The following is a 22,101-nucleotide window of genomic DNA, read 5'->3' on the forward strand; positions in this document are numbered from 1 at the left end:
GTTTATTGGTAGTCCCAACAGGAAATCTTCCTTTTCTCAAGTATACCATCACTAGATCTCCCACTTGGAATTATTTTTCTCTCCTCTTCATATAAGCTCTTTGTTTGTATTTTCCACCGCTTTCCTGCAATCTGTCTTTGACATCTTCTTGTAGTCTCTGCATCTGCTCTACAAACTCTTCAGCTTTTGCACTTCTTGTCTCCTGTTTACCCAAATTTTTGAGTTCATACACACCTCTTAGATTCATTCCAGAAACAATATGAAATGGACTCATCCTAGTACTTCGGTTTGGAGTGTCATTATAAGAAAACTTAGCTTGAGAAAGTGTTAAATCCCACTGCTTAGGATTGTTATACACTAAACTTCTCTGTATGTTTCCCAAGCTTCTGTTTACCACTTCAGTCTGTCCATCTGTTTGAGGATGATATGCTGAACTGAAACTAAGTTTGGCACCTATTTTCTTCCAAAGAGTTCTCCAGAAATGCCCAAAAAGCTTTGTATCCCTATCAGACACAATACTTATAGGCAATCCATGTAACCTTACAACCTCTGAAAAAAACAGATTAGCAATATGTGTTGCATCACTAGTCTTTTTACATGTAATGAAATGTGCCATTTTGGAAAATATATCTACCACAACATAAGTGGAATCATTCCCTATTTGAGTTCTAGGTAACCCCAAAACAAAGTCCATACTAATTGCATCCCATGGTCAGTCTGGTATTGGCAATGGCTAGTACAATCCTGTATTTTGGCTTCTCCCTTTAGCATGCTGATAGATTTTTCACTTCTCAACAAATTTCTTAACATCAGTTTGCATCTTTGGCTAATAGTAAAAAGCATTTACCTGAGCAAAGGTTTTGTCTTGTCTAAAATGACCAAATAATCCTCCACTGTGTTTCTCCTTGATTATGTTTTCCCTCATAGAACATTTAGGAATGCACAATTTGTTACTTTTAAACAGTAAACCTCCTTGGATAAGATAATCTAACCACTGAATTTTGTTATGAACTATTGGATTTTTTACAACTTCATAAATATCTTTGAATTCTTCATCATCTTTATACATATCAACCATTTCTTCAAATCCTACAACACCAACTCTTAAATCTTTTACAATGAAATTTACCCTGCTCAAAGCATCAACAACTTTGTTCAACTTACCACTTGTGTGTTTTATCACAAAAGTAAAACTCTATAAAAAATCTACCCACTTGGTATGTTTCTGGTTCAATTTTGGTTGGTTGTTTATAAACCGTACTGCATGATTGTCAGAATATAATACAAACTCCTTTGGTAGAAAATAGTGTCTCCACTTTTTAAAGCTTGCGCAATAGCATAAAATTATTTATCATAAGAAGAATAATTCTTCTTAGCTTCATTTATTTTCTCACTAAAGTAGGCTATTGGTCTCTATTCCTAACTCAAAACTGCTCCAATTGCAACTCCACTAGCATCATTTTCAACTTGGAAAACATTCCCAAAATCAGGTAAAGCTAAAACTGATTTCTCTGTAATTTTCTTCTTCAACAACTTAAAATTTCGGTCTCCTGCTTCTATCCACTTGAATGGCTGATTAGTCTCTTTGATTGTTTCAATAATTGGTGCACAAATATGACTAAAACTTCTGATAAATTTTCTATAAAAGCTTGCAAGACCATGAAAGCTTCTTACCTCAAATATGTTTCTTGGAGTAAGCCAGTTCCAAATTGCTTGGACTATCTCTGGATCCATTTTCAAACCTTCTTTAGAAACTACAAATCCCAAATATATTAATTCTTCTTTCATGAAACTACATTTCTTTATATTTATCAGTAGTTTCTCTTTCTGCAGAGTTCTTAAAACCAACTTAAGATGCTCTGGATGTTCTTCTTTGCTTCTACTGAAAACTAGAATATCATCAAGATATACATTGACAAACTTGCCTGCATATTCTTTCAAGACTTCATTCATTAATCTCATTAATGTGCTAGGTGTATTAGTGAGTCCAAAAGGCATAGCTAACCATTCATACAACCCACTATTTGTTTTAAATGCAGTCTTCCATTCATCTCCTTCTCTAATCCTTATTTGATGATATCCACTCTTTAGATCTATTTTAGAAAAATAATTTGACCCACTTAAACAATCCATCAAAACATCCATACGTGGTAAAGGAAATTTCTTCCTGATAGTAATCTTGTTTATGGCTTTGGAATATGTACACATACGCCATTCACCACCTTTCTTTGGACTGAGTACTATTGGTACAGCACATGGACTAAGACTCTCTCTAATTAATCCCTTATCCATCACTTCCTGTACTTGTATTCCAACTTCTACATTTCCCTGAGGAGTTAACCTGTATGCTGCTTTGTTCGGCAAACTTGCTCTAGGTATTAGATCAATATGATGGCAAATACTCTTGATGGGTGGTAATGCATTTGGAAACTCATCCACAATAATATCAACAAAATCATTCAACAGAGTTTTGATTTCTTCAGATAAATCATCTAAGTTTGTGGAAGTTAAAATTACCTTAGGTCTCCTTATGACAGCAAAATGCATCTGTTCATCCTTCTTGACTTCTTGTAGCATTTCTTTCCCACTCATCAGCACAACATTGTTTCTAGGCACTTCTTTTCCTACTTCATCCTTCAATGGCAGTAGTGTGTGTTTATTTCCATCCTTCTTTAAAGTGTAAGTATTTCTTCTCCCATCATGAATAGCTTTCCGATCAAACTGCCAAGGTCTTCCCAACAACACATCTCATACATCCATTGGCATTACATCATACAATATCACATCCTTATAAGTATCAATTTGTATCTCTACCTTGCATTGTTCTGTCACAATAAGCTGATGTCTTTTTTGCAGCCATGATACTTTGTAAGTAGTAGGGTGTACTATTTTCACTAGTCCTAACTTGTCCACCATTTCTGTAGGAATAAGGTTATTAGTGCTTCCACTATCAATTATTACTTTACAACATTTTCCTTTGGACTTGCATGTAGTTCTGAATAAACTCTTTCTCCGAACTGGTTCTCCTGTCTCTTTCTACGCCTTAAGAAATACCCTTTTCAACAACAAGGATTCTCCAAATTCAGGTGATTCTTCCTTGATTGCAATTTGAGATTTTTCTTCCCTTGCCTCAGCCACATTCACATTCCTCTAATTTGTTACTTTATTATGAGGACAGTCCCATGATCCATGTCCCCATTCTCCACATGTGTAACATCGAATTTCTCTTCCTCGGCCTCTTCCTCTGGGTGCAAATATTCTTCTACTAAATTCTCCTCTCTGTGGTGGTCTACTACTTGAACCTCTTGCTTCACCCATAGGGTGCTGAAATCTTGATCTGGTAGTTCCTCTACCTCTTGCTGAACTTTTTCCTTTATTCCTCTCATTTTGATTCCTCAACATCTTCTCTTCTGCCTTCAAAGCTTCTTGATAAGCATCTTTAGTTGTCTTCAGACTCAATAAGATGATTTCATCTTGTATGTCATATCTCAAGCCATTGATGTACCTGGCTACCTTTTCTACATCATCCTCTACATGTCTTGCTCTAATGCTCAGCTTAAAAAACTCTTCTGTGTATTCTTTGACAGTCATTCCTTTTTGCATCAAATTTTGTAACTGTCTGAAAATATTTAACTAATAATATTCTGGCATAAATTTAGCTTTCAATCTAATAACCATTTTATTCCATTATTTGATCTTGGACTTCCCTTTTCTTGCTCTAGATGTTTGTAATTCATCCCACCAGATAGCTGCATGACCCTTCAATCTGGTAACTAAAAATTTCACCTTCTTTTTATCATCAACCTCCTCATAGTCAAAATACTTGTCTAATGAACTGATCCATTCCATCAACTCTTCTACATTGAGATTCCTGTCATACAAAGGTATTTCCACCTTTGGTCTTCCACTTTCTTTGGCCAATATCTTGATAACTTTGGCAGCTTCACTTTCATCCTCTTCTTCTTCCTCAGAAGATTCTTCTGCAACATTGGCATCTCCTTCATCAGGTGCTCTCCTCTGAGCAGTCTCCATTGTCTCCATCCTTGTATGCAAATTTTGGATCTCATCCAGCAAAACTGCATTTGCTACAGGTCTCCCCTGACCTATGCCTCCTTCTCTCCTCAGTGGCATGTTTACTGTAGCAAAACTTAATCTTTGTGCTCTGATACCAAAATGACGTAGGAGGTTGATGAAAATGAGGTGGTAGTCTGGAATTAGACTACTGGTTAACTTTGTAACCAATCAGCTTCGCGTTGATGGATCTTGTACGTGGATTTTTCCTGAGGGTCCTGCTTACTTGACTAATCACCGGCAGTCCTTCTTTGAATTTTCCCTTTTTCAGGTGCTTCAATCCATGCCATTGATTTCACTCCTTCAAATCCAACGGATGTCGCATCATCTGCTTGCCAACTAGCCTGGGCGATCTCCACCGTCGATGTGACCCATCCAATCGAACTGTTATTGTGCAATCTCGTGTGAATTCTTGCATGAACGATATCAGGTCAAGGGTGCATGAGAAAAGTGGTTTTCCTATGCTACGTGCCACCCAGTTAGGCTATTCGCGTGAAATTTAGGAATACCACTTACCACCTTTAGGGAACGCGAGATACCACTTCCCACTTATCGAATATTACCACGTGCTTAATTCACAATCTTAATAAAGATGCTTAAGGAAAGTTTAACGCTTAAGCTCAATATTAATCATTAATATTAATCGACTGTGATATTCAATAAAATGTATGAACAAAGAAATATACCTGAATAGGGTACAGAACGTTGATACACAACTACAAATGAATTTCTGCACCAGAACAGTGTGTCCACACCACACTTCAATCAATTAGTCAACAAAATGGAAATTACAAATTCTTGGACCTCTCGGCTCGTTTACAACAGTTTGTCTGACCTCTATTTCAATCTCAAACCCTATCTCTCACTCAAACTCTCGCTTACTCACTCTATTCTCAATCATCTAATCTCTCTGTCATTACATTATTTCCTCTTTTATGAATCAAATCCTATCCTAACTGCATTGAAAACTCAGTCTCTATCATTAAATCCCTATTCTCAAGCTATGATACACACCTATACTAACAACTTATCTCGTATTCTAGAAATAATACAATATTCTAATTATTACAATAATTGGAGTAAAGATAATTCTCGAGAGATCCAACCCTCTCTACTAAGAATTTATTTTGACCACTCAGGTCAATGAAATTCATCTCTTATTAGCCACAACATGTGAACATACAATCACATTGCTAGCTAAGTCTAGATGCTCTTGCATCACCAACCCATTCCACACATTCACCAAGGTGAAGACAAGAAGCAAGTCCAACTGGGGCTGAACATGTACTTCGACAAGTTGATGTGCATGACCACCAACACACACTTAAAGTTCAGCATGGCCACTATGCATCAGTGTGTTTTCGATTCAACCATACCCAAGAAGACCATGCGCATGTTAGTATACAAGTTGGATGAAGGGGTCGAACCAATGCACCGATTGCAATGGAGGTAAGAGTTCGCTTCAACAAGATGTCACCATGAGGTGCATACACACCATCATGGATGACCAAGCTTGGTAGTAGCTCACCACCTTCACCATCATAAGCATGTCAAAGAGTTGGTCTCATCACAATGGATCGAGTGTCAATGATGTTTTGAAAGGCTTGCTCAAGCCATGTTGTCTCACATGAGTACATGTGCATTGTAATGTTGAGTCATTCCAAGTGTAAGTCAAGTGTCAAGAGTGACTGTAACAGTCATTGAGTAGGTGAAGAGTCATGAGGGTAGTTGAATGGTCATAAAGGGTATTGTCAAGGGTCACCTCACCCTTTGCTATAAATAGTCCCTCATAACTCATTGTATAGGCTTTTGGTTAGCCAAGCTTATACTAAGACTATTTTGAAGAAGGCTTGGACAGTATTGTAATGTGCCTTGGCTTCTCCACTGCACGAAGCTAGTACATCTCTTTGGAGGAGCAGGCAGAAGTGGCTGTAGCATTCCACTGTTGGGGCTAGGAGTTTTACATGGTGTATTGAATATTTTTGACTTACACTTCTTTATATAATAAGAGCCAACACATTTTCATGCATATGTTGTTATTGTAGTTGGATTGTTCCAATTGCCTTAATGATATATGTTGTTTAACTTACGTACTTTTGTATGCACTGATTTGTATGAAATTATATGAATCTTGTTGTTAATGTGTTGCATATGTTATTAATGTTTTCATCATCTGTGTCGACTACTCTGCAGGACATCAGATAGACCTTTCTCATGAACCATGCTATATAAACTGTCACACTCGTCTCAGACTGATCCATGAGTGTTGTTTGTGTTATCTTACCTTGTATGTTGTGACTGCCGCATCTGATTGGATTGCTCCCTCGAAAGATGTGCATGTCCTTTGTGTGGTGTGTTCCTAGCCGATTTGTGACTGATCCCTTTCAACCTAGAACTCACCTTCACCTTCCTCCCACTTCAAAGTGTCAGAACCTCTCGTACACATTCCTTGACTCTCTGCATCAGTCACACCCTTGCTACTGATAGAGTTATCTTACTTGCCTCTGTGCAACATCACGGTCAAGGCATTACCTTACGACCCACTGCTAGGACTCCTACACCAAACGGTCTTAGGTCTAATTGGGACTTCTTACCGGGGAGATCCCCTTGACATGTTGGCGGGTCTAGCACCGCCAACAAAATGATATTCTGCTTAAGGAAGTTGATGACTTCCTGGTCATTCACCTATTTGACCAGAACTACTTCTGTCCATCATGTGAAGTAGTATGTAGCAGTAAGGATATAGCGGTGCAGCTTTGACGAGTGCAGAAAATTTCACCAATCACATCTAAACCCCATTATTGAAATGGTTCTTCTACTACAATAGGTTGCAATGGGGCGGTTGACTTCTCTCCTCTGCCGACACACTTTTGATAGACCAGACACTTGTGGGCATAGGCATGGGCATCTTTGAATAATGTGTTCTAATAGAAACCAGACCACATAACCTTCTGTGCGGTTGTGTCACCCATGAAGTGTCTGTCAGTTGGTCCATCATGGAGATCACGCAATACTCTTTTTGAATCATGTGCTTCCAAAAAATTGAGTAGAAATGTGTTATGGTGCTTTCTAAAAAACACTCCATGCACCAACTGGTAAGATAATGGTTTGAGCTTGAGTGCCCTCTTCTGCTATGCGGATAAGTGAGAGGGAAAGGTGTCATGCTCAAGGTGGCGCACATCCGCGTACCAAGATTTTGGATGGTAGTGGGGGAAGCTCACTCAACATTATACATTTCAAATTCATGCTCCATGCTCCCATTTAGATGGATATTCTTCTTTTGCATCTATTGTTTTTGTTGCTAGCCAATAAAGACCATGGTCCTTGATCGTGTGAACAAGCTTGAAATTTAAGTCGTAGTCCTGCAAACTAGTCATCCAGTTTTCTCTTATTTCACCCAACTCTTGTTGAACAAACAATGATCTAACTATTGGGTGCGACACAAAGATAATACAGTGATTTTTCAAGAGATAGGGCCGGAAATGCTTCACTGCCTTGTAGACTACATAAGCTTGTTTGTCAATTGTGGGGTAGTTCAGTTCGGGTCCTTGAAGGTTGGAATTCATGAAATATATTGGTCATTCATTATTATGATCATCCTTTTGTGTAATCACAATAGTGAGAGAAGTATCAAAAGCGAAAGTGTAGAGCATAAAATATTTGTTGAAATCTGTGTTATACAAAGCAAGTGCGTCTACGATAACTTGCTTGATACAAGAAAATGCATCCTTTTCCCTCTTATCCCATTTATATATCACATCCTTCCTTACCATCTACTGCATGGGTTTCATGATATGAGCGTAATCGAAGATGAATTTGTAGAGAAAATTTATCTTTCCCGGGAAGGACTACCTAGCTTTCTTGATTAGTGGGAAGGGAGTTTGCATTATAGATTTGACCCTTTTTTAGTCTACCTTGATCCCACTCTTCACGATAATATGGCCCAAGATATCACCCTCAGACACTACAAAAAATACTCTCCTTTGGATTAAGGGATATCCCATATTTCTGACATTGCTTGAAATTTTCTTCAGATGGCATAGGTGGTCAGGTCTTTTCTTGGAAAACACAGTCAAATCGTCGAGATGGACCACTACGCTTGTTAAACAACATTTTGTCACTGTCCCTATACTCCCCATTCCTTGATCCTGGAGGATGTATACAGTGAACCCCGCATGCTTTGCTTCATGGAGAAACTCCCATTATGTCCCTCTTCATGAGCAGATCATTTCCCTTTTGCACCATTTTCCCTAAAACTTCTGATTTGCCCAATTTACAAGACTGGTGCTAATGGCCCTTGTCTCCCCCGCACTGATGTGTAGAGATTATCACTACTCCTCGTGCCAACTGGAGTGACTGAGCTATGTTTCAGTCACACTGGTCCTGTTATGGAAAGTTTTTTAAATTAGAGTCGAAGCTTCCAGCTCTAGAAGCTTTGTAACAGAAGTCTAGTAAATGGTTTGGCCAGATGGGGTCGAGGATGATAATTTGGGCTCCTTTCCCCTATAATGATGGAACTACCTCAATGGATAAGTATTTCTCCCATAAGAAGAGGATCCATCTCCCATCCATATTTCCTATATAAACCTCCCTTATTCCCAAGCACAAACTAGTGTGTGAATGTTATAGTAACAGTGGATAGTTTTGGCAGAGTTATTGTTGAGCGTTAATACTATTTTAGAGTAGACAAGAAAGCTATTACTAGTTGTAGCTACCTACCTGTGTGAGGGAGAAGTGTGTTTTGGTTTGGATTGAAGCCCAAAGGGAAGAGCCTTTAAACTATTGTTGTTTGAAGCCATCATGGAATGCTAGCAGAAGTGTGTGGGAACCCAGTCTTGTCAGAGGAAGACTACAGCGTCAAGATGAATGGTTGTAATCTCTCTTTGATATTAATATATGAAACTATCGATTGATTTCCTACATGTTTTGTAATATTACATATCCATGTCTTAATGCTTCTTGACTTGTTAAGTAGGTTGAATTGAAATTTGTCTATTATTATGTCTCTGTGTTGTTGTTGTTTACTTGTTTCAGGAACTTGAAGAAGGAAGCGAGAGATTTTTGGAGCGAGCAAGTTAATACTTCATCAAACAGAATAAACGACCAATAGGTATGCCCTCTTGATTGATTCTAACCTAAGGAAATATTCCATAGAATGTATCTGTTGTGGCTAGATCCATTATTGGGCTAGAGGAATTTGTTCGTGTCTGCCCTTATAATTTTACTCCACCACAAATTGGTGACTCTGCTAGGGATCCCAATTCTTTTGTTTGTTTTTGATTTCATGAGTTCTTGAGAACTATTCTAGTTTCACGTTTTCACTTTGGTTATGTTTCTTTTCTCTTGCTTATTGGCCTAAGTCTAAAATTCATATTAGCAGATTTGGTCCCTGTGTTGAATTTTTTATTATTTTTCCTTAGTTACCTCTGCCAATGCACTCAATTCGCTAACAGTCACGCCGACCAGTGCGAATTGCTGAGGAACAGTCGTGACGACCAGCCTTTGGCATTCGTTGTCAGTTAGGCAGTCGCGTTGATGCCAGTAAGTGAAGATTAGGGATTAACCCCAATCTTGGCAAGTGTGTTCCTACTCTTGTGTTTTGACCCTGTGAGCCTTTCTGACTATTTTCTCCCTGATTAGAAAGCTAATTTTCATTTGGTTTTGCTTGCTTGTTGGATTGTCATCTTGTTATTTGATTGATTGAGTCATTGAGTGGCCAACGACACTAGGGCATCTAGTTGGTCGCCCATTCAACAGTTTATGAACTCACCAAGTAGGATTTTAGGTGTGTTTAATCCTTGCATTTGTTTTTTGGTCCTTTTTATGACTTTGACCTCTTTTTGCACAAGTTTGAAAAAGTTTCGTTTACTAGCTTGAACGTCTCTTTCTGACATAGATTACATTGTTGGCCTTGTGTTTGGCAAAGTCAGTGTTTCGTTGATCTGAATGAACTTATCTTTTCGTGTTTTCATCTACTTGAAGAGCTCACTATCTCGAAAACTTTTTCATTGAAAGATTGTATGTGAATAGTTTGTTTCATTGTTTCATGAGAAAGCATGAAATTCTAGCATGTTGCATCATTGTGTTACAAAAATTTGCATCTTTTTAAAGACTATAATTGCATCAACATTTGAAAAAGGAAGAGAATTTTTCATTTTGAAAGGACTAATAGATAAGTGCTTGTCAAGAAATTAGGAATTAGAATGAATTTTTCATTAGTTTATTTTTTGGAAAAGTAAGGTAGTGAAAGATCATTTCGGTTTCAGTTGCTTGATTGTTTGCATTTGATTGAGTAGTTTCTACCCTCTCTAGTGTAGGAATTTCATTGTAATGAAAGGGTCTTGTCTCATTTAGTTTCATTTTAGGTCTTTTGAGTAGCATCGCTAAGACTTGAAAACTAAAACTTAACTCGCGCATTTGACATTAACGATCATATCTAGAAGTTCTAGGCTAGAGACGTGTTTTGACATCTTTAAACCTAGTAGTTTTCGTTAGCTTCAGCATTAGATAGTGCTAGCACGGATTTTTGTTCCTCGTACCATCGAGTATATAATGGAAGATGCCACTAGGTTGCAATCCTTTTATCCTTAGGAAGCCGAGTCACCCGTCTTACGAATGTGATACACCGAACACAACATTCGGGGAGATTACCTGCTCGTACTTCTTGGTTCTCCAAGAGGTATTCTGTAGTTCATGGTTGCCTGGTAATCCTATTTACCTAGATCGTCCAGAGCAGTAATTTGATCTTTTTGACTCATTAAATTTAAAATATCATTCGAGCACTTGTCTTTTCGAGCTTGTTTCCAATCGAAATTGATAGAGTCATGTTTGTTTCTTTCTCGACTCTTAAAAAATGAAAGAACATCAATATTTTATTCGTCTTAATAATTGATTGTCAAAAATCCAAAACATCTTGTTAGTCTTTTTTACCAAATCGTGAGTTCCTTAAAAGGACATTTTAAATCCTTAAGGTTATTTGTTTTGTCAACTAAGACAAGTTCATCGTGGTTGAACCATCTGGTTCATCTAATTCTTCCTCTCCTCCGTCTGAAAGATTGTCTAAGGAGCCATTTCCTGATTTATCAGAGTCACTTGAGGACCAAAATGTTGAACTTGCAATTGTTTTGAGTGTTCAACCATTGTCATATCGTCCGCCACCTACTTTTTATTCACGGTCATTTGCTGATCTTGGCCCGGAATCTCCAGACAATCCTGTTTGAACTCTAGAGAACTCACCAACCACTAATGGTCAGCTTGGACTGGTTATCTATCCTCCGAACCCTCTGTTTGACATTATTGAGATATCACTGCAGTGTCCTTATAGTTCGTACAACCAGCCGAGTGTTCCTTTGGAACTATCCCCCAGTACATGTTTGGCCATTCGTTGTCATTTGTTTTCGAACATGGAATTCGAAGGCAATGCTCTAGACACATCTCCAGATGAGTCCAAAGTTTCTACTCCACACACTGTTGAGGGGGGAGAATTGCAATTGCAGTTACCTCTCGAGGGTTTTCCTTATTCGAAAGGTATTCCCACCAATTTTCCACCCAACTATGTGTCTTTGGGGCACTTAGTTTCAGTCACACCTAGTGCCTCATCACTCTACCATAATCCTGTATGGGCATCAGGTGTCAGGCCTACATCAGGTCCGTTCGTTACGAACACGACTTCCCAACAAGTTGTTACTTCATTCCCGGTGCAACCCACCATTCTGAATACCCTTGTATCATCGATTCCAGTTACGCGTCAGTCATAACCGATAGTTTCAAAGATTTTCTCTGTCAGTTCCTCTATCCCATTAGTCAGTGGCCAGATTATGCCACTGCCTAGGGGACAGAACCTAAATGTATCTAAATTCATTCCCGGTGCAACCCACCATTCTGAATACCCTTGTATCATCGATTCCAGTTACGCGTCAGTCATAACCGATAGTTTCAAAGATTGTCTCTGTCAGTTCCTCTATCCCATTAGTCAGTGGCCAGATTATGCCACTGCCTAGGGGATAGAACCTAAATGTATCTATGGTGTTAGGTGCCACTAATGTGAGTTGCTCACAAGCTCAAATGCTTGGTATAAACCAGCCCTCTTCTAGTATTATTTATAACCCTGCTTACCCTACTGGATCAAGCAATGTCCAATACCAATAGGTTTAGAATCCCATTGGTCCGTCTAGATCGAGAAATGTTCAGTATCAACATCCCTATGGGGCTCAGGTCCAATACCAAAATCCTTACGTTCCATATGGTTCTCAAGGATTGGTTAATAAACCTTACACCCTCCAAGCTAGGCAATACATCCAGCTTGGCTACTGCCAGATTTAGTTTGGTAATTTCTCGGGCATTGTTCAAGCACCCTTGCAAAAACAAGGACAACCTTTACAACAACTAGGGCAGCCTTTGTTACCGCAAGGGAAACCTTTGTTGCGACAAGGGATCTTTGTGCAATAGTAAGGGAAAATTATCTCGCAACAAGGTCTCCTGCAACAACTGCAAGATCAATCCTTATAGCAGTTGCAGTAAGCCGTGCAGTAGTAGATGCAATATGCTCCACATACCTCTCAACCCATACCCTCATAGGGCCAACCTCTGCAAACCCAGGGACAAATTTTGCAACCACAAGGTCAGCCCTTGCAACAGCAAAACCAGCTAGGGTAGCAGCAACCCTTGTATACACACCAAGAAGGTCAAACCTTGTAGGGGTAGGGTCAAGGTCAAGTCCTACAGTAACAGGCCCAGAATCCTCTTGTCCTAGGTCAACAAGTTCAGAATCCTGCCGACGAAAGGCACTAGGTACAAAACCTGTACGTTCAAGGGAAATAAGTGTATCAACCTTATGCCCAAGGACTACAAGTCCAAAACCCTCTTTTTTAGGGACAACATGTTCATCAACCCTATGTTCCACGACAGCAGGTCCCATATCCATATGTTCAAGGTCAATAGGCTCAACAGCCTTTTAACCCATACGTTTCCTATCAGCAACCTATGCCCAGACAATTTCAAGGTATTCAAGGTCATAATCCTCCCTATGGTCAAGGTAATCCATAATGGGGGTAGCCTCAGATGTGATATGGCCAAAATCCCCCACTGTGGGGCCAAAATTATTACTAGCAGGGATGGAATACTCCTTATGGGCCCACCTATTGACCTCCCATGGCTTTTAACACTTAATTACCTTTCTTGGCTACACTCAAGTTGCCAGATGTATCACTCCTTACGAATGATCCGATCCTTCATTCATCGTACTAGCCTTTAGTGTTGTCCAAGATACCAAGTGATTGCCTAAAGTTCGATGGAAAAGATAAAGAAGATCCTTAGGCCCATGTGATGACATATCACCTATGTTGCTCGTTGAAATCGTACGTGGACGATTCCATTCGTCTTCTTCTTTTCCAACGAACCCTCACGGTTGCCACAGTGAAATGGTACATTGAGCTACCTTGGAGTACTTTCCATGACTTTAATTCGTTAGCCATGGCTTTCCTCATGCATTTTCAGTTGTCGGTTTGCTATGAAACTAGCACCTATTTTCTCACATCACTTAAGCAATACACCGTGACAAACATCTCTGATCATATCCATGAATGGAGACGTGGAGGTTGCCTGATCAAATTTGAGATAGCTAATTAGTTTCTCACTTAATGATTTACCAAATCATTCGTAGCCCTAATTGCTCGTGATATAGATATGGGTGGATGTGTCACTGAAGAGCAAGCCATCGCTCATGCCCAGTACTTGGATCTAGTTTACTCTCAGTCTGGCACTTTATACGAGTTGTTACCCGATGCTCCGTGGCCATCATTCGATCCCTCAACATCGAAGTCACCAACTGTTCCTCATGTTGATGGAGTTATTGGTTCAGTATCCCAGACCCCTGCTAAAACTTCTTCCAACAGAAGTCGGCCTCGAATGCTACTCCTAATAGTTCATCTCAGAATCCACCTAGCCCTAGTAAAACTTCAGAGGTCCACATTGTCCAGTCTATCGTAGCGGACAAATCCTTAAAAGGAAAGAATAAAGGCAAAGGCAAAGCTAAATCTGATGCCCTGAAACAAGGTCCTCCCAAATCATTTGCTGGTGAATCTTTGCAACAGAAACCCAAGTATCCCTACCTCATTTGCGAGGAGGATCACTACACTAAGGATTTTCCTCGATGATCTGAAGTTAGTCGCCTACTCAAAGGGACCCCTGTTGTCCTTAAAGAGCCATTTCCATCTCAGTAGACCTAAATGGTAGACCAACCCCTATCTGCTTCCTCCAGATCTCAAGTGTTCATGATGAGCATGCCTATTAATGTGGCTACCCAATTGAAATATTATCAAACTCCAGCTTCGACAACTGGGAAAGAAAAAGAAGATGCACCTTCTTCTTCTTCTATCCTGAGTTTTGTCCCTCTACAAATCGAATGCCATAACCCTGATTTTGCTACGCGGCCACCCTCTCGAGATGTGTTGCGGAAATCCTTGTATAATCCCAATGCTCAAGCCACTCAACACTACAATATTGTTGAGGATTTGGCTCAGGCATTGTCAGCCATGTCAGCTCTTCAGGTACTGCAAAGCTTCCTATCACAGTGTAAATCTTTTCCGTCAGCTATAGGGGGCATCGATCCCATTGATTCTAATTTGATATGTTTCGATCTAGAGAACCATGTTCCATAGCTCCATCTGATTGCCTTTCTTATTCAGGTAATCACTAATGATAATAACATCCACTGGACTGTCATCGATGAAGGTGCTTCCACCTACATCATGTCAACTTCATGTTGGAAGGCTATTGGTTCCCCTGCATTGAACTAGTCTTCGAACACTTTGGAAGCTTTTGATGAGCACGATTCGTGACCCTTCGGTGTCTTACCTAACCTTGCCATCACCCTAGAAGGTAATATAGTGCAAGTCGAAGTAGAGATTGTTGACGCCAATCTCAATTATAATCTTCTACTCGGTCGAAGTTGGAGTCATGCCATGCATGCCGTGGCCTCATCTTTGTTTCACGTGATCCGTTTTCCCCATCAAGAGAAGATTGTCACCGTTGATCAACTGCCTTTCTTTGCCTCTTCCTCCTCGGATGGAAATGTTCCATATGTCAAGCACTATAGTGCTCCGTATGAGAGTGTGGGGGCCGGTCTCTTAAAGATTCTTCCTTAATGGGAATTTTTCCACTCTCACCTCCTCATGGTGCCTCTATCAACATGGTCTTGGTCAAATCTGATCCATGGGTCATACCTGCACCAGATCTTGTTGATACTTGGGGCGAGGTTATACCGCTTAGTCCCGCTGAAGTCAATTACATGGAAATTGTTTCGGCTTCAAACTCTACATCCTCTAGTTCTCATATGTCAAAGACCTCTTTCAATATGTACTCTCAATCCCCTTGGCTTGGTGCTTTGGAATCGTCTAATCCCTTAGCTAAGACCTTCCTCACTGATGAAGGTAGCATGGAAATCATGTCTCTCGAGGAACCACCATGGATCGATACTCATCATCGCTCCTCATTCCTACCTCGCCTAGTGGTCATGTCTACATTTTTCGGAGACTGCTCTTCTCCACTACTCATTGATGTGTCAGTTTATCCTGACATGGTCAAGATATTTCAACTGAGGGCACCTTTATCCTTTTCCTCTGACTCGTAACCCTCCCTCACCCAGGGGGCATGGGGGAAAGCCTTATATGAGTTCTACTCTATTATTTGACAGAGTCGATGCTTACTCGTCATGGCAATGGTAAAACTCTAGTGTTCATCTATGTTTATTGATTACTTGAGTTCCATCATAGACTCCCTCAAAAAGTATTATGCTTAGGTCATCTTTCATGGTTACTTACGTACATTAGTGTGTGATTCATTTTTGTACAACGTGGTTTTGTGTGATAGTTTTCAAACAAATTTCTTGTTTACAATGCTTTTCTTGCTTTGCAGATGTCTGCAACTCCTCACATTAGTTTCACCGATGGTGCTTACCATAGTACCTAGAACCTATCATCCACGACATGGGCTATCTATGACCCTAGGTCACACAACCAACAACGTTGCTGAATACAGTGCGGTCATCAAACTGCTCTCAGAAGCCATCGCTCTGGGCATCAGAGAATTGGTTGTCAACCTAGATTCACAACTTGTCGTCCATCAAATCAATGTACAATATTTCATCAGGAACCCTCAAATATTATGAATTTATCTCTGTATCCATCTATTAGAAAGGCATTTTGATTATATTACATATCATCATATTCCTAGATGCATGAAACATTGACAGATGCATTAGCTAATTACGTGTTGGATAGACATTTACGAAACATGTAAAAGATAATACAAACCATTTGTACCATAATAGACAAGAAAATACAATATATATATATATATATATATATATATATGGTGAGAATGTTTGATACATCAGAACCCCGAAAATAATATGTGTGTCTGAAATAACATCGGTGGCTCGCAGGCCTCATAATCAGCATGGTGGTCATGGTAGCATGAGACAACTCATGCAATACGACTCAACAATTGGTGGATCCGATCTGAGACTCCCACCATGTGTCTCAGGTACCAACAAGACATGTCTCCTATCTGAGCATACTCTGAGATACCATGAGTTAACCCCTCGACGTTCCTCGTGATCTCTTCCTCGTTGTCGCTCCCTTCCTAATAAGGGGCAACAGCGTCAATGGGGCGGGGTACGTGCCTGGCTATCGGGGACAGCTCGGTCGGCCGCTCTGGTCCAACATCTGCATAAACAAGAGAAATGTTATAAGAACACATGTACCAAAAACAATTAAATTTGATTTTTACCTTCGTCATCGAAGTCCTCTCCATCTAGTAAGGGCATATCTGGATCTCCATAGAAATCAGTGTTGCTGTACGGCCAGTCCTCCACAAAAATATTCTATCATCGTAGCCATGAGAAGAATGCAGGTTGATATGACATATGCTGATCCCTAGTGATTCTGGGTATCAAATGACTCCAACAGTCCATCCGTGGATTGCGTAGCGCAGGAGGATCGACCTCAGTTAACTGATACTAGAACAGTGGCACTCATTCTAGGAAAAAGGTCACAAGTACTGATCCGAAGCCAAATTGCTTCAGATTCCCCACCTTGGCCTTGGACAACTGGTGGTTGATGTTCATCTTCATGGCCTCTTCCCAATGGAAGATCGTAGGAGCTGTGCAGTCAATAGCATAATGGAACTTCGACTTGTTAGTCTCATTTTCCACTTGGGACCTCGCCACTCTGTTGATAGTCAACAAAAGCACCCTCAGTGTCAAATCCCGCACACTGGAAATCTCTATCTTCCCACTCTTGGATTTCAGGCCCGCCTCAGGGTAGTGTTTGGCAAGCAAGGAAGATATGCTTGCCCTGATCGAACATGACCCATACAAGTTCAGTGGCTCACCTTTGCGAGATAGTCCAGTGATGAAGTAGATTTCTGAAGTTGTCAACTACAGCTCCTGGTCCCTAATGACAAAAATCTCCTGATTAATGTCGCAAAGGCTTATCAAGTATCGAAGTGACTCGAGTTGGGCCCACATCCCTTATGTAAGGAAGAATTTGAGGAACCCACAAGACCTCAAAACCTCCAAGCAATTTGGATCATTCATTGCCTGGGTGTCAACATCTTCATGTTCCCTTTCCTTCCAATCCGCCATTTTCGGTGATTTCTCTTATGCAAAAGCCATTAATTTGAGTCAATAATCGTCCTTGGCACATAAAATTCAAGTTTAAACGGTCAGTTTTTGAGGAAAAATGGGTTTTCCCTATCCATGGTGTTGGCGTGCCTGTTTTAAAAATAGTTGCACAGATCGGCATGGATAGTTGTGCAAATCACCCTTGGCTGGCACAATCCTGTGCCCGGAAATTGCGCCGACTGAGGGTGAATTTGTTTTTCAAAAACCTCCCTAAAAATCCAAAAAAATGGATAAAAAAATAAATGAATGGCATGAAAATGGAGCTCAGGGCTTTGGTTGTTACCTAGAACTGACGTCTTGTTGATTGACCTCCCGGATCTCTTGCAATCTACTCCGGAACAACTAGGGAAAAAGTGGGTAAAAGGTCTTCACTGCAAAGATAAAATGGTAAATGGTAAAAATATATTTAATTTCCCCCTCTTTGTTCATTTTTTCATGAAAATATCAGGTTTTGTAAATATTTTTGACCTATTTTGCCTCAAGGACTCGATAATACACTTTGCCTTACTTGTGCAGCAACAAGTGATGGATGTTCGACGATGATGATGAGTCACGTTTTAGCTCTTTTCTTGACTCGTTAAACTCAGATGAAAATATTTCTGAGTATTTTTCCTTTTTTGACTTGTTAAACAGAATAAAAACGGGGGGTTTGCTTTTAGCTCTTTTCTGACCCTTTAAAAGTGAAAATATGGTCGAGCCCTTGTTGTTTCAAACTTGTTAACAGATGTGAAACATCGTGCACCCAGTATAAGTTTATCCCTTTTTGGGTTGGATGCATTATTTACGAAAAAGGTACTCCTTGACTGAAATGGTCAAGCAAATCTCTCAAGTATTGTTTTCTACCTTTTCGAGCTTGAGAGACACAAATGTACGAAAAGGGACCATGTGGAGTTTTCTTTTACATGTCTTTTTAAAACTCTCTAAATATGAAAAAGATACCGAGTTACACCTTTTTCGGACTCGTTAAATTATTAAACAACACCGAATTCATCATCATGACGAACATGAGCTTCTCCTTCTTAGGGCTCGTTAAACTTATTAGGTCAGATTCATCTGAAGGATGAACTAAAAGTGAAAGCATATGCTATCCCCTTCAAGCTTGTGATTAAAAAATAATTGGGGTACTCGCCAGAAATGGTGGGGGAAAGTTTGGAAATCTATTAGTAGTGTCGGCAGCTCACTCTTGAACATGACACTCTTTGCTTCGTGTCGGGTTGGGACATCCTCCTTTGTATCATTGAACTTCTTGGGTTTGGGCCATTCATTTTTGCCTTCCATCTGATCTCTGCCATGTCATCATGACCACTGATCCTATGGATCCAAAAGCTACCAAACTTCCAGTTGTGTCGCTGATATGTTCAAGAGTTGTCCTTCTGCAGTTACACTTACCTCTGATTCTCTATATCATCCAAAGTCATTGTGCATCCTCTCGTCTCGTGTCCATGATGTGGGATTCATTATGGAAATCCTTCGACAAGGTCGATTTCTATCGACTTCAACTCATTATCCAGGAATTTGACGGAGAGACTCCCTTCCAATACCTTAGAGCTTTCATGCCCTAATGGCAAGTTCTTCGCACTTGACAACAAGTTCACATCCTTGGCTTTCGATCAAGTGATTTCATGGTTGTTTGACTTCAGTTCCTATATTCACATTCCGTGAATTGTGTTGATAGTACCTTGAGGGCCATCATCATTATTGGTGGTTTCTCTCGTGCTTGTTAATAGTTTACATCATTGACTGGTAATCAAGCGACTTTCTAGCATGCTTGACATCAACACATCCATTCGCATGCTAGGATCTGTACTTTGATCGGGTCATGTTGGAGCACAAGACCCTGGGCTCAGATCACACAAGTCCAGGTTGCGAAGTGGTGTGACATGATTGTGATGATATGCATGTCTCTTTCAGATGGCTGGCTACGACCAGACCATGAGTTATCATATGTGATCCTTCTTATTATTGGATGGTTGCGACCATACCTTGGTTTCATTATGATCCTCTTTGACAGATGGTTGCACCCATACCTGGATCCATTTGCATGATCATTCTCTGGATGGCCATTTCCATGCCATAATTCATGTATCATTTGATAGAGATCTCAGTTTATGTATATGTATCTATACTTGCTTGCCAAGGATAATTTTAGGGGCGAATGTTCGCCCTTTGGCGAAATTAAGGGGTTTTAAATTTTTACTGGGCGAATATTTTGTATCATAGTACATTTTTACAAATCACCTCAAATAGCCCACCTTATTTTAAGGGAGGGTAGGTAAATTTAGCCCTTGAAATTAGGACTTACAACCTTCCATTCGTCCATTTTCAAGAATAGGTTTTATTTAAGTGAATCCATTCGCCCATTTTCAAGAATAGGTTTTATTTAAGTGAATCCTATGGGCCAAATACCATATTTATAAAAGAGGTATGGTAAATTAATAAAAATATAAATAAATGAGAGGTATGGTAAATAAATAAAACATTTTCTATATTTACTCCATAAGTCACCTTATATACATGTAACGGTGTAAACAAATAAAAATATAAGTAAAGTGGATGTATGGTAAATAAATAAAATGTTTTTTATATTTACTCCATAAGTCACCTTATATACATGTAAGGGTGTAAACAAATTATAAGTAAAGTGGAGGTATGGTAAGTAAATAAAACCTCTTTTTATACTTACTCAAAAGGTATGGTAAATAAATAAAAATATAAATAAACTAGACGTATCGTAAATAAATAAAACCTCTTTTTATATTTAGTCCATAACCCTCATTCTATTTATGAAGGCTCAAGAAAGAGGTTTTATTTAAGTGGATCCTATGGGCCAAATACCATATTTGTAAAAAAGGTATGGTAAATTAATAAAAATATAAATAAACGAAAGGTATGGTAAACAAATAAAACAATTTTTTATATTTACTCCATAAGTCACCTTATATTTACGAACACTCATGGGTTTATTTAGGTGAAACCTATGGCCAAAATACTATGGACAAATACCATGGACTAGATTGTTATTAATACCATGCAAAAAACCATTATTAACCCTAATATTAGAATTAATAAAAACAAAAATGGCACATGGTATGACCATGGTATTCACCAAAATGGCACATGGTATTGACCCATGGTATTCACCTGGAATGTAGCCTATTTAAATGGGGAATTAAACCAGCATGTAGCCTATGCTAAGATTCACTAGGAGTTTACAAAGTTTTATTATTTAGTGAAAGACTTGCAAGATCTTACAAGATTTTATAATTGAGTAAAATATTCGCCATGCCTAGTGAGAGATTCGCCAAAAAATTATATATACATATTATATTATTGATAAAATCGCCTTACATTTTTCCTATATACCATGGAGATTCGCCCATTTATTATATTTATAAATTTAGGGGGGGTTCTTAAAATTTTCCCTGTTGCTTGCAGGTTTTCCAACGATAGACTGGTTCCCTACACTGATTTATAAAGCATTTCATCCCTCACTCCAGCTCGGCCTTCACGCTTTAGGGGGCATCTATTACACAACATTTTTTCATTGTCCCACTGTACTCCCCATTCCTTGATCCTGGAGGACCTCTACTGTGAAACCCACATGCTTTACCTTCTTGGAGAAACTCCCATTATGTCCCTCTTGATGAGTAGATCATTTCCCTTTTGCACCATTTTCCCTGAAACTTTTGTTTTGCCTAGTTTACAAGGTTGGAGCTAATGGCCTTTGTCTCCCCCACACTGATGTGCAGAGATTAGCACTACTCTTCGTGCTAATCAGAGTGACTGAGTTGTGTTTCAGTCGCACCGGTCCTATTATGGAAAGTTTTTTTTAAATTAGAGTCGAAGCTTCCAGCTCTAGAATCTCTGTAACAGAAGTCTGGTAAATTGTTTGGCTGGATGGGGTCGAGGATGACAGTTTGGGTTCTTTTCCCCTATAATGATGGAACTACCTCAAGGGATAAGTCTTTCTCCCATGAGAAGAGGATCCATATCCCATCCATATTTCCTATATATACCTCCCTTCTTCCCAAGCACAAACTAGTGTGTGAATGTTATAGTGACAATTGATAGTTTTGGTAGAGTTATTGTTGAGTATTAATACTATTTTGGAGTAGAAAAGCAAGCTATTACTAGTTGTAGCTACCTAGTTGTGTGACGGAGAAGTGTGTTTTGGTTTGGAGTGAAGCCCAAAGGGAAAAGCCTTTAAACTATTATTGTTTGAAGCCATCATGGAATGTTAGCAGAAGTGTGTGGCAACCTGGTCTTGTTAGAGGAAAATTGCAGCTTCAAGATGAATGGTTGTAATCTCTCTTTGATATTAATATATGCAACTATCGATTGATTTC

The sequence above is a fragment of the Pinus tabuliformis genome, chromosome J (genome assembly GCF_031772625.1).
Source record: "Pinus tabuliformis cultivar Carrire ecotype Pingquan chromosome J, CPIR1, whole genome shotgun sequence".
Classification (NCBI taxonomy): domain Eukaryota; kingdom Viridiplantae; phylum Streptophyta; class Pinopsida; order Pinales; family Pinaceae; genus Pinus; species Pinus tabuliformis.